Source organism: Emys orbicularis, chromosome 12, assembly GCF_028017835.1.
Source record: "Emys orbicularis isolate rEmyOrb1 chromosome 12, rEmyOrb1.hap1, whole genome shotgun sequence".
NCBI lineage: Eukaryota > Metazoa > Chordata > Testudines > Emydidae > Emys > Emys orbicularis.
Window position 1 is genome coordinate 33,911,863 of NC_088694.1, and position 12,379 is coordinate 33,924,241.

Consider the following 12,379-nt stretch of genomic DNA (forward strand, 5'->3'; position numbering starts at 1 on the left):
GGCTGGGACAGCAGGAGTGAGGGACACCCCGACCCCAGCCAGCCCTGCCCCCAACCCAGGGACACCCCGACCCCAGTCTGCCCTGCCCCCAACCCAGGGACACCCCGACCCCAGCCTGCCCTGCCCCCAACCAGCCCCCTCCCTGCGCTGCCCCTCTGACTCACAGGTAGAAGGACTCGAACTGAGACCCAAAGCCGTAGATGTTGAAATAACAGCCCAGGGGCAAACTCTTCAACAGCAGGACCAGGGTCTCCTGGGAATGGACAGGTGGATGGAGTCACCCCCTTGGTCCAGCCAGCCTGCCCCCCCCCCCCCGGGGTCTGCCCCCTTCCTCCCCCAGATCTGCCCCATGGGCCCAGTCAGCCTGTTCTGCTCCCCCCTGCTGGCTTTGCACCACAGGCCCAGCCAGCCTAGGCTGCTCCCTCCCAGCTCTGCCCCCTGCTTCCCTCCTGCCCCCGGCTCTGCCCCACGGGCCCAGCGAGCCTGGCCTGCTCAATCCCCAGCCCAAGTCATCCGTTAACCCATAAACAAATCTAGTGTTCTCCCGTGAACCATTGTTGTTTCCCTACAAGAAACCCCTCCCCACGCTCAAGTGTGTTCCGATGCCTGGATCCAAACTCTGCATCAGTCCCACTGGGATTTCATCTTCTCCTGGCTGATCGTGCTGGGGGCTCTGCCTGTCTCCAGCACTCAGGACCCTGAGTTACCACCATCACCTGGGAACCCCGACCAGTTCAAGCTTCATGGAGTGGTGAGAACCCTCCCTCTCTCTCTCTGCAGCAACGCTCCTCGTACCTAAGCTAAAGATCCCTGCAGCGCCCCAAAATACTGTGGGGGTTGCTCATCAAGTGGGTTACTACCAGTACAAGTGTGACGTGAAAGTGGGGATAGGGACGTGCTGAACCTGTGACATACGAGGGTGGCAGCCTGGAAGTGCTGCTCGACTGAGCCTGCTCAGGCTTACTCTATTCTGGTGCGGTACCTGTGGCACGTAAGGGGGGGGCAGCTTGGAAGTGCTGCTTGACCCAGTCCACTCAGACTTGCTCTGTTAATGTGGGTGTGTTCGTTCATCTGGTTCTGGGGCTGGAGGACCCCAGCCCTGGGGAACCTAGGTCCTGCAGGGGACTTGCAGAAGGGAGGAGTAGAGCTCCATATGAAAACACAAGTGACACAAGCAGACCTTTGATAGAATTACAGAAACATCCCCCCAGCCCCCCAAAATGTAACCCTAATAAATGAGCGTACCCCAAAGTAACAGGCAAATCTGGTAACACTGGGATTTAGACACCTCGCTGCTCAGGCACCGAAGCCGGAACACCGTCCTGGAGTTCGGCGCCATGCTGGGAAAGCCAGGGGAGGAGGGGGTAGATCCGTATGATTCCTTGCCCACCTGGCTGTGGGAGACCCGGGTCGATCCCCCTCCGCCTGCCAGGGAGACGGGATTTGAACCTGGGCTCCCCCTGCAGGAGAGCGCGCTGACCACACTGCGAGTGTCGCCCCTGGAGCTGCCCTGAGGAGCGGGTAAGGGGAGCTGCTGGGCCAGAGAGCGAGTGAGCGAGCGACTCTGGAGCCTGCAGAGCTCCCCCGGGGGGCAAAGAGCAGGATCCCCGGCTCCCCCGGCTAGTGAGTTATTGATCCAGAGAAGAACAGCTCCGGCTGGAGCCTCCCCCTGAGCTCTGGGTTCGGGTGCTGCAGCCCAGTGAGAGACCCACGCTCCTGGCCTCTCTCCCCATCCGGCAGGGTGGGGACCTGAACCGGGGCAACTGCTCTAAGCCCTGGGGTAAAAGCCATAAGGAGCCAGCTGGAGCTCAGAGCAAGCCACTGGATCTGGCCTTGTGACAGCTGCTTGGAGCCTCCCCTGGGGCCGAGAGCCTGGGCACCTGTCGGAGGTGCAGGGCCGGGGGTCATGGGCAGGCTGTAGGGACCCTGGCAGCGAAGTCAGGTTCAGCAGGAGCTCGCAGGGCTCAGTAGCAGCTGAGCAGGGTTGGGAAATGCCGTGGAAGCCCGAACGATGGCCGGCAGAGCCAGAAGTGGGAGTTGGGCACCTCTGTTAGAATTGTAAGATCCTTTGCTGGCTGTGGGCAGAGTTAAGGGCATTTGGGGACCATGCTCTGCGTTTCCTGGCTGAATGGGTTTGTATTTCTTTTCAGGGTCACGGAGACAGGGAGTCTCTGGGGTCTGCAACACGTGCTGTGGGGATCCCGGCACCAGCCATGGGATATTGCTTACCTCACAGGGACAGGCACCGCCCCTCACCTTGAACTTCACCTTCATGGAGCTTTCTACCTGGCGACCTACGAAGAGCCTGGATTCCGTCTGCCCCCAACCAGCTCCTAGGCTCGGAGGTGGGGGTTTGGCCCACCCCTAGGCCTGGGCTGGGCGCCAATTCCCCTGGGTTTATCGCTGTTACACATCAGGATAAAACCCGCGTCTCTCTAGAGCGTCCGGGGTAGCTGGGCACCCGGCTGCCATCTGGGCCTGGAAAATCTCCCTCAGTCTTTTCTCTCTAGAATTCTTCCTGCCAATTTCAATGCCCTGGGCTGGCAGCCGCAGGGCCTGGCACCGCAGCCGCTGGGGCTCAGCACAAGACATTCGGCTGCCAGAGTCCACACGACTGTCGGCGTCAGCTCACAGATGGGAGCAGCCTTGGGGGGGCTGTGTGAGCAGAGGGGAGAGCGTTTGCTGCTTCCCTGTCCCATTACAATGCTGCTGGGTCCTCGCTCCAGGCAGAGTTGGGGGTTCCCGAGCTGCTGGGGAGGCTGGACGCCCGGTTCCCCAGTATCTGAATGGGAATCACGTGTCCCAACAGCGGCCGAGCAAGGACAGATTTTCCAGGCTTGGCAGCTCCTTCTCCTGGTGGAGCAGAGACCAGTGAGGCGGTGTCAGGGATCCGCACAGACCCAGAGCTAAAACGTCCTGCTAAACACCGCCCTGGGGCAATGCCCCATGTCTGCCCCCTGCACCCCACGTGCTCCCCGCCCTCCGGGGCTCCTCCTGGCCCCTGCCAGCCGCCCTGGCGTCTGGGCCCAGCTGCTCTGCCCCACCAGAAAGCCGGAGCTGGGAGCACTAATCCACCCGCTCAGGGCAGGTGGTCCCTGACCCTGCTGGGAACCCAGTGCCCTGGGCAGCCAAGGGAAGCGCGGTGCCCCGGGACCCCAGCCAAAGCCAGGCAGACAAACCCGGGGAACTGCTTTATTCCAGCGATGGGCTGGCAGAGACAGTCTCCACCTGCAGCACCAAGGGCCTGTCTGCACAATGACCTTCCTCCGCTGTAAGTTACAGGGTCAATTTAAACTGTTTTCGTTAAACTTATGCAAACCAACTGGCTGCTCTTAATTTGGGATCCCTGGGGGGGGGGGGGCGGGGGCTCAGCGGGGTTGGAAGCCCAGGATGGCTTGTGGGGGAAGTATGGGGATCGGGGGGGCTCAGCTGGGTTGGAGGCCCAGGGTAGCTTGCGAGGGGGGGGGGTACAGGATCCGGGGGGGGCTGGGGGGGCTCAGAGCCCGAAGACAGCTGGGCCAACGCTGCAGCCCAGCAGGGTGTTGGCGGCTTCCAGGCATTCGCTCAGCCGGGGCCCTGCAACGAGAAGAGGGTCGGGGGAGACATTAGCCTGAGGAACAAAGGGCAGAGAGCTCACAGCCCGGGGGACTGACGTCGGGGAGCTGGGGGGAATGGGACGGGGAGCAGGGGGCTGGGAGCCTGTCTGTCCTGGGACTGGAGGCCTCTAGGGGGCTGGCTGGGGGGCCAGAGGCTGTTAGGATGCCAGGGGGGCAGGGGGCCCTGGGGTAGACTGGACTGTGGGGTCCCATGGAGTAGGGTTGGTGCTGTGGGCTTGGGGGTCTGGGGGATCTCGGGGGGGGCTGTGCGACAGAGGGTCTGGGGGGGGGGGGGCTGGGCTATGGGGCAGGGGCTCTCCGGTAGAGGACCTGGGCCCTGCCCCCGACCCCCAACTCCCGTCTCACCTGCTTGTCCCCGCACCCAGCCCACAGCCTTGGCCTCCAGCAGCTCCCACTCGTCGCGCTGCCCCGCGGCCCGGCCGTGCAGCCAGACCACAGCCAGCACCGTGGCCCAGACACCGGGGGCCACGTCCTGTGCAGGGGAGAGAGAGACAACCTGAGACAGCGCCCAGCCCCTGTTCCCCGGGGCGCTGCCCCCATCTCCCTACCCCCTAATGCTGCCAATCCCCCCACCCCGGGGAGCCCCCTGCTCCCCTCCCAGCGCTGCTCCCATCCCCCCCCGCCCGAGGGACCCCTGTGGCCCCCCAGTGCTGCCCCCATTCCCCTGCTCTGGGGACCCCCCAATCCAGCGCTCCTTCCCCAGACTCAGAGGGTTCCTAGCCCCCCACACTCTAGCACCGTGGACTCCCTACCCAGATGCCCGGTGGGATGCCCGGGGGTAGGGAGACAGCCTCAGAGAGGACCGAGACTGGGTCTCCCCATGTCCCCCCCAGCCCTGGGACCCCTCAATCCAATGCTCTGATCCCCTTTAAGGGGGTGCCTAGTTTCCTGCTGTGGGCCTGTCTCCCCCACTGGGCTCCAGATTCAGGGGTAATTTGATCCAGTGGCTCTTAGACCCTGACCCCTCAGTCTGGGTCACACCCAGTCTCATCTAGGAGCAGAGAATAGGCCCAACTCATGGCACCTGCCTCCCGTCTCTCCCCTCTCCTCTGCACCCTGCACTCACCTTACTGGGCATCCTCCCCCTGGCATCCGTCTCGCTCACCCCCAACGCAGCGGCCAGCCGGGGGTCCAGGTCCCACGAGCCGTCGGCATTCTGCAGAGACACCAGCCTCAGCAGGGAAGACTCCTCCGGTGCCCGCTCTAGGGAGAGACATGGTGAGATGGCTCTTGCACGGGGTTATGGGTACAGAACAGCAACATGGCCTGTCCAGGCTAGGGGACAACCAACAACCTTAACTCTGCCCCTCCACTGGCATCCTTTATCTGCTCCTCTGCACCCATGAATGTCTCAGTCACAGTCATTAATCTCACAACCCCGGGGTGTTTCTGAAATACAATCTGACTCCGGGACCATCCTGTACTACAACCTGTGATACCGACCTACATCCGGGGAGACACAGAAGCGTCTAAAGGCATAGGGGAGATGGCATGTTACAGAGTCTATATGATATAACCATGCCTGGGCCAGGGTTATGAGGCAGAGTTAAGGTTACCTGGGCTACAGCAAGTTTGTATTTCCAGACTCTTCAAATTCAGGTTTTAAGGGGAACCTTAACTTTAAAATTTCTGCCTTTCGTGGGCTTCTTCATTTAGAAACCAGACCGGCCAACCACGCTCTGTGCCCCTGAACTCACCTGTACAAACATCCAAGCCTGGGCCCAGCTTCACAAGGTATTTTTGTCTGGGAATTTAGCCGTGTGCCCATTTCAGAGAAAACTGCTCAGCGACATTTCTGTTACTAAAAAGCAACTGATTACCCCCCCCCCAATTAGCTCATTGATACAAACTCACACCCCAAATTCCAGCTTCACAAAATTTATTGCCTGGGAGTATCCTTATTTTTTTTCCATTTTGTTGCAAGATCATTTGTGTCACGGCACTTAAAAAACCCAGCTGCGGATTCCCCCTCCCCCAGCGTCACACCAGTGTTTTGCCCAGGAAGTTCCTTCACTTTCTATGTAGCTGTTAAACACTTGCCCAGCTCCGGGACCGTCAGGGCACGTCTGTCTCGGACCCGATGAAGCGTCATCCTGGTGTTTGCCGCCCGTCCCGAGTCATGATTGCCAGCCCCTGCCCCCCTCACCTTTCTAGGGCACGGTCTCCGGCGGGGCGCCGTGTCTGCAGGACTTCACCTCGGGGGCTCCCCCGGCTGAGCTTTGGGATGGCGAGGGAGACAGGAGGAGCGGCGCCGGGGGAGGAGATAGCTGGTACTAGCCACGGGGAGCTCTGGGGGTGAGTGCCCCGGGGGAGGGCGGTGGTTCTCACCTGGCACATCCGAGCTGTCGTCAAAGTCGCAGTCCATGGCGCAGTCCACGGACACACCGGAGAACCCTTGGGTCCAGGCCATGGGCACAGAGGCGGAACAGTACATGGCCATGGGGGCGCTGGAGTTCGCGGTGACAAAACACCGCATCTTCCGCATGTGGGGTGCGGCCCCGAAGCCTGGGGGGGAGACGGACGGACAGAGAGGGACGGACAGACACGCAGAGACAAGCTAAGAGAGGGAAGGGAAATCCCGCCCCCCCTCACAGCACCCAGAGCCAATGCACCATTGGGACCCCTCCCCCATACCCCTCCAGCTGGGACCCCCTATACCCAGCCCCATCCTCCTCTCCCCCCAGCTCCCTCCGAGTCAGGATTTCCCCCCAGCCCCTTCCCCCCAAGCTGGAACCCCCTTCATCTAGCCCCTCCCCTACAGCTTTCCCCCAGCTTGGCCCCCTCATCCAGCCCCAGGGGATGCGGGTGCGGGTGCTGCACCCCATAGATGAGGGCAGGATGCTGGGTGGGGGGCGAGAGGCTCCCGCTAGACAGGCCTGCTCATGACAGCAATGCGCCCGCCCCTCCGGTCCCTGCCTGTGGGGGTCGGCTGGGTCTGACTGTCTGATTCTCTGCCCCCATCTGTTTGGGTCTCCGATTCTGGGTCCATCTGTCTGTCTGTACGTCTCACAGGCCCCACTCTCCCGGCTGGGATGGGCCAGGCACCATGGGCTGCTCCTCATCCCACCCGGCCAGCACCCACCGCTCTTCTCTTGCCCTGGGGACGGGGGCACTGGGGTTGCCCTGGGGGGGGCAGGGAGGGGGCAGCTCAGCCCCACGGGAGCTGGGGCAGGGAGAAGAGCAAAGGGACGTTAGCCCATAACCATGATGCCCCCACTCCAATGCTTCTGGGTCCCTCCTCTCACACTGGGATCCCCCTGTTCTGGGATCCTTCCCATAATTCTCTCCCCCTTCCCTCGCCCCAGTGCCAGGTTCCCCCCACAGTGCTAGGTTGTGTCCCCCTCCCACCTGAGTCCCCCCCCCCAATGCCAGGATCCCCGACCCCCTCCGGGGTTACCTATCAGTGGGATGTCCCGTCTCACCAGCGGCCCTTGCACTGGCTGCCTCCGCTCCGTGTCCACCCCCACGTAGGCCGTGAGGGAGCAGACGACCCCCGAGCTCAGGCTGGTCTCCAGCGCCCGGCGCCGGTCCCCCTCCGACCCGGTGTCCATGGCCCCCTCCAGCTCCAGGAGCAGCGACTTGGCTGCCAGCCGGTGAACGGGCAGCCTGTGCCGGTGACAGAGAGTCACGGGGTGAGCCCCGGACGCCTGGGTTCCTGCCACCGTGGGGAGGGGAGTAGGGGCTAGTGGGATACTGTATGGGGGAGTCCTGGCTCCCCCATCTCTGGCTATAGGAGGGGAGTGGGGTCTAGTGGACACAGCAGGGAGGCTGGGAGCCAGGACTCCTGCTTCCTTCTGTGACTTGGGGCAGGTCCCATCGCATCTCTGTCCTGTTGGGGGTGGGGATGTGGGGGGCAGGACCCAGCGGCTTGGGGAGGATGGGGACCAGAGGAGCGTTGATGTCACCTGTCTCCATCCTGTGGCTGCAGGGGGAACTGCAGGGTCTCCTTGTAGGTCTGGTCCTGGATGCGGTACTGCAGGGTGACGCCCCCCATGGCAGTGTCTGGGGGCTGCGGGCAGAGAAAGGGGGTCAGAGGTGGAGTGTGAGGGGGGAGAAGATGCCCAGGGACCCCCCAGACCCAGGTTACAGAACAAAGGGGTTAAATACGCCCAATTCACAGCAGTTAGGGGGCTGACTAGTCAGCCCAATGGCCATCAGTAGGGTCAGGAGTTAACGACCCCCTTTGAGATCAATGGGGCTGGGGTAGCACATAGACCGCCAGCCCAGTGGTCACTGGTAGGGGACAGAGTTATCGATCGCCATGGAGGTCTCGTCTACACTACATGCTGCAGTATAACTACGTCGCTCAGAGGTGTGAAAAATCCACATCCCTGAGCGACGTAGTTACACAGACCTTAGCCCCCCTGTGTAGACAGGGCCGTGTCGGCGGGAGAACTTCTCCCGTTGGCTTAGAGCGTCTTTACCAGACATATTACAGTGGCGCAGCTGCGCCGAAGTAAATTTATAGCATAGACCTGCCCTGAGATCAATGCAGCCAGGCTAGTGCAGAGAACTCCCCAGCCCAACTGCCATCATTAGGGGTCAGAGTTAACATTCTTCACGGAAATCAATGGGGTTGGGGTGGCACAAAGACCCCCAGCAAAATGGCCATCATTAGGGCTCAGAGTCAACAATCCCCACTGAGATCAACGAGGTTGGGGTAGCAAAGAGACATGCAGCCCAATGGCCATATTTAGGGATCAGAGTTAACAATCCTCATTGAGATTGATGGAGCTGGAGTAGCACAGAGACCCCCAGCCCAATGGCCATCTTTAAGAACATAAGAGCGGCCATACGGGGTCAGACCAAAAGTCCACCTAGCTCAGTATCCTGCCCTCCAACAGTTTAAACCTGCTGCCTATTAATTTCATTTGTGACCCCTAGTTCTTGTGTTATGAGGAGTAAATAACACTTCCTTATCTACTTCCTCCACACCAGTCATGATTTTATAGACCTCAATCATATCCCCCCTTAGTCGTCTCTTTTCCAAGCTGAAAAGTCCCAGTCTTATTAATCTCTCCCCATAGGGCAGCCGTTCCACACCCCTCATCATTTTTTTTGCCCTTTTCTGAAACTTTTCCAATTCCAATATATCCTTTTTGAGTTGGGGCGACTAGCTCTGCACAAAGTATTCAATATGTGGGCGTACCATGGATTTATATAGAGGCAATATGATATTTTCTGTCTTATTATCTATCCCTTTCCTAATGATTCCCAACATTCTGTTTGCTTTTTTGCTGTCGCTGCATATTGAGTGGATGTTTTCAGAGAACTATCCACAGTGACTCCAAGGTCTCTTTCTTGAGTGGTTAAAGCTAATTTAGACCCATCATTTTATATGTACAGTTGGGATTATGTTTTCCAACGTGCATTACTTTGCATTTATCAACACTGAATTTCATCTGCCATTTTTTTGCCCAGTCACCCAGGTTTGTATAATTTTTGGTGGTGCCCAGAACGGGTCCAAGCAGAGCCGTCCAGTCCATAGGATGGACCAGGGCAACTGCCCCAGGCCCCGCGCTTCAGGGGGATGCAGGGTCCAGGGCAGCCTGGGGTATTAGCAGGGGGCCTGGTGCCGGCAGCAGCAAGCAACCCTGCCCCCGCCCGCCCCGCTGCGCTCTGCCCCGCCGGCTCCCAGCGTCGCTCGGGGGAGGGGGAGGGAGCCGGAAAGAGGCAGGGTGGGGGCGGGGACTTGGGGAAAGAGGTGGAGTGGGGGTGGGCAGAGCAGGGCAGGCTGGGGCTGGGTCACTTGCTGCTGCCGGTGCCTGGCCCCTGCTACCCGCCCAGGCTGCCCTGGACCCCGCGTCCCCCTGAAGCGTGGGGCCTAGGGCGGTTGCCCCGGTCCGTCCTATGGATGGGACGGTTCTGATTAAATATAAGCCCAAACATTGGTGGAGCCGGGCCCACGTTCCTGAATATTGGTGGAGCACGGGCACCATAGGCCCATATAACTCCCCGCCTATGTTGTGAGATCCTTTTGTAGCTCTTCGCAGTCTGCCTTGGACTGAACTATCTTGAGTCATTTTGTATCTGCAAATGTTGCCACCTCATTGTTTATCCCGTTTTCCAGATCAGTTATGAATATGTTGAACAGCCCTGGTCCCAGTACAGACCCCCTGGGGGACACCACTATTTACCTCTCTCCATTCCGAAAACTGAGCCTTTATTCCTACCCTTTATTTCCTATCTTTTAACCAGTTACTGATCCATGAGACGACCGACCCTCTTATCCCATCACAGCTTACCTTGCTAAAGAGCCTTTGGAGAGGGATCTTGTCAAAGGTTTTCTGAAAGTCCAAGTACACTATAGCTGCTGGATCCCCCTTGTCCACATTCTTGTTGACCCCCTCAAAGAATTCTAGTAGATTAGTGAGGCATGATTTCCCTTTGCAAAAACCATGTTGACTCTTCCCCAACAAATTCTGTTCATCTATGCACCTGACAATTCTGTTCTTTACTATTATTTCGAGCAGTTTGCCCAGTACTGAAGTCAGGCTTATTGGCCTGTAACTGCCGGGATCACCTCTGGAGCTCTTTTTAAAAACTGGTGTCACATTAGCTATTCTCCAGTCATGTTTAGTTTATCAATTTGTTCCAAAACCTCCTCTAATGACACCTCAATCTGGGACAGTTCCTCAGATTTGTCATCTAAAAAGAATGGCTCAGGTTTGGGAATCTCCCTCACATCCTCAGCCATGAAGACCGATGCAGAGAATTCATTTAGTTTCTCCGCAATGGCCTTATCGTCCTTGAGTGCTCCTTTAGTATCTCAATCGTCCAGTGGCACCACTGGTTTTTTAACAGGCTTCCTGCTTCTGATACACTTAAAAACATTTTTGCTGTCACTTTTTGAGTCTTTGGCTAGCTGTTCTTCACATTCTTTTTTGGCCTTCCTAATTATATTTTTACACTTCACTTGCCAGAGTTTATGCTCCTTTCTATTTTCCTCACTAGGATTTAACTTCCACTTTTTAAAGGATGCCTTTTTAACTCTCACTGCTTCTTTCAGAGTTATCGCCCAGGAAGGGGTGGGGGGTTCCTGGCGCAGTCACTGATCCCGAGCCCTGGGGGCGTCCTGGGGGAGGGAGGGGGGCCTCGCTCTCTCACCTGGGGCTGCCCGCGGAGCTGGGCGTAGATGAGGCACCGCTGCCCAGGGAAGATCACCTCAGGGCCCCGGCCCAGCAGCGCCGCCTCCATCCCGGGGGGCAGATCCCAGCGCAGCAAGATCCCGGTCACGGCCGGCTGCAGGGCCCGCTTCAGAGACTGCAGCGCCTGGGGGAGAGACCAACACACCCAGGGTGGGGCCAGGACACCAGGCTCCTATCCCCGGCCTGGGGGGTAGGGGAGAGCATAGGGACTGGTGGGTTAGAGCAGGGGGGGGCTTGGAGCCAGGACTCCTGGGTTCTCTCCCAACTCTGGGAGGGGAGTGGGGTCTGGTGGGTTAGAGCCGGGGAGCCCAGACTCCTGGGTTCTCACCTTGGGCTGCATGCGGTCCTGGCCTGTGATGAACTCGGCGCTGCCCCCTGCTGCCCGGGCTATGCCTTTGACCAGAGCCGTGGAGGCCCCTTCCCCGATGCCGAAGGAGAAGCACCTGCAGGGGGGCAGAGTCCGGGGGGGGGGGGGGGTGTCAGAGACAGGAGTGGCAGGGGCAGAGCTCGGGGGGCCCATTCAGTGCTGGGGGGGCAGTTGGAGAGGGGCCAGTAGGGCTGGGGGGCAGGGTGAGGTGAAGGGATGGGCAGATGTTGGGGTTGGGGTCTCTCTGTTGGCAGGGCTGGGCGTCAGGGTTCGGGAGATGATAGGGCCAAGGTTCTCCATGCTGGCAGGGCTGGAGGGAGAGAGTTTGAGGTTGCTGGGGGGTCTCCAGGTCGGGAGGGCAGGGGGCAGCTTTGGTGAGATAATGGGAGGCAGGGTTGGTGGGCGCTGGGGGTCCCCAGGCTGGGGGGAGAGAGTTTGGGGTTGCTGAGGGTGCCCATGCCAGTAGGGCAGGGGGGACAGTGTTTGGGGTTGCTTGGGGTCCCCAGGCCACAAGGCTGGGGGCAGGGTTGAGGGGTGCTGTGGGGCAGACAGTCCCCATTTGCACCTGGCCCATGTAAATGCAGAACCACGGTCACTCTGAAGCACGGCTCCCGACCAGGCCAATGGACGCTCCACGAACTGTCTGCGTTCAGGCCACACAGCGAGACCCGGGCGGTGACGGAAACTCGCTGGATGGTTTTCAGCGAGGGAAAGGGACCCTGGGAGGGATCGTGTGTCTGAGCTCTTCTGGACACCAGCCTGAGGTCCCCAAAGCCATTCTGGGGCACCCCGAGAATGCAGATCCCACGTCTCTCCCATCCTCTGAACCCACAAACTGACTCACCTGCTCCGTGGTTCACTGCGCTAACCTCTCGCTAGCTGTTCCCTTCTCCGAGCTCACACACCCGCGGTTAGTTCACAGGCGAGCTCTGGAGTGTCCCGACCATGGGCTCAGCGCCTGGAGAACCGTGTGACTTTGGGTTTATGCGCCCAATCTCGTTCCATCCAGTCTGTCCGGGTGGTCAGTTTGGCTGGAGCGCCCACGGGGACCGTCCGTGGTGAGACTGGCCCAGTGATCCGGGCGCGCACACTGGGTCCTGGCTGGGGAAACCGAATTCTAGGGAACACTCCCAGGTAGGGGGTTGGGGCATCTCCCTTGGCTTCTGACAGTCTGAGCTGAGGTTGGCACTCTCAGCTGGGTGCCACTCTGCACACCATGACAGCAGGGTTGGGGGTATCTTAAGTAG

At 59.6% G+C, this 12,379-nt stretch overlaps 1 pseudogene; it reads right to left on the minus strand.

The window, feature by feature from the left end:
* Positions 1-3,496: 3,496 nt before the first annotated feature.
* LOC135886973 (von Willebrand factor A domain-containing protein 5A-like) lies at positions 3,497-11,951 on the minus strand (annotated as a pseudogene).
* Between the last annotated feature and the right edge of the window lie 428 nt (positions 11,952-12,379).